The following is a 1,445-nucleotide window of genomic DNA, read 5'->3' as shown; positions in this document are numbered from 1 at the left end:
TTGAATACTTTATGGGGCATCTCTATAGTGAATGAGATGATATTGGATGTTGAAGATGATATTATGATGATATAAAAAAAAAGGGTTTATGATCTGCTTGTAATACATCGCAACATACTTCAAGTTAGGCATTCCTGAAATATGTGTGTGTGCATTTTATACGTTGCTTTTAGTGTCGTGTCATTAGAAAAAATAACTGTCACGTTCGGAGGCCATGTTGACAGAGGGCAAGAAGAATTCCACACAGAGAGAGAGAGAGAGATGGAGACAGATAGAAATAGAGAGGGGGAGAGAAGGAGGGCAGATCAAAGCTGTTTCTCTTGCTTTTCCCGACGCTGGGTTCGGAGCAGCGGGAGGCTGTGTGTGTGTGTGTGTGTGTGTGTGTGTGTGCGTGTGTGTGTGTGTGTGTGTCCGTCCCCAGCCGTAGCTCTCTGGCTTTGGTGTCGTTCGGGGAGATTCACTGCCCCCCCCTGGGCTGTATACATGCCAGCCAGCCAGCCGGCGCAACCAGGCCACGCAGGAGCGAAACTTTCCGTCTCATCCTCTCTCTCTCTCTTTCTCTCCATCCCTCGTTCTCCCCCCCACCCACCCCCCCGCCTGTAATATTTTATCCCTCTCCCCGGCTCTCTCCTTCTCTCGCTTTTCTTGCTCTCTCTCTCCTCTTTCTCTGAACTTTAGACAGTTATCTTGAAATCATTTTTTGGGGTTTTTTTTCTTTTTCTATCAGGAGGAACTTTTTGTTCTCCAAGGACGAGTGCACACACAGCACACTCGCAAAAAACTTTTTTTTTTTTTTTTTCGCAGCCAGACAGTTCGCAGCAGCGCAGAGGTGGCAGCGTTTGTTATAAAACTTTTAGTTGGGAGGGGGGGGGGGGGTGATTAAAGCTAGGTTGCTTCTCAGGCTCTGCTTTTTTTCTCCTCTTCCTCCCCCTTTTTTTTTTTTATTCCCCCTCTCTTTTTCTCTTGACGCCACAGCGGAGAGCTGGCCGTGAAAAGAGAGTTGGTTTTTTTTTTTTGCTTTTTTTTTGTTCTTCAAAAAGAGCAATTGGGGGCAGCCAACAAAAGGCGCCCACCCCCCCCCCCCTGTAATAAGCTGCCCCGCATATCACAGCGGAGGGCGCGTCCCGCTTTGCGTCGGGGCGGAATGATTAAAAGTTACCTGTGCCAAATGATTACCGCCGCGCTGCCCCGGGTTCAGCGGCGCCCGGATGCGACGGCGGCCTTTTGCTTAGCCGCCGCCGTTTAATTAAAACACAGTCAAATGAGATTTCGCCACAATAAGGGACGATAATGGGTCAGCTAACTGATAGGCGGCGCTTTATCCGTTCTCATTAACCACTCCCCTGATAGCATTCATGTAATGGAGGAGTCCATCACCCCATCTCATTTGGGAGGAAAGAAAGGAACGAATGGGGGGGAGGAAGACAGAGGAGGGAAGGCTGCAC

The sequence above is a fragment of the Centroberyx affinis genome, unplaced genomic scaffold, assembly GCF_046629955.1.
Source record: "Centroberyx affinis isolate AG114_WGS23_722 - 3 ecotype Tasmania unplaced genomic scaffold, CSIRO-AGI_Caff_v1 ptg004423l_1, whole genome shotgun sequence".
Classification (NCBI taxonomy): Eukaryota; Metazoa; Chordata; class Actinopteri; order Beryciformes; family Berycidae; genus Centroberyx; species Centroberyx affinis.
Note: the sequence above shows the minus strand (reverse complement) of the source record.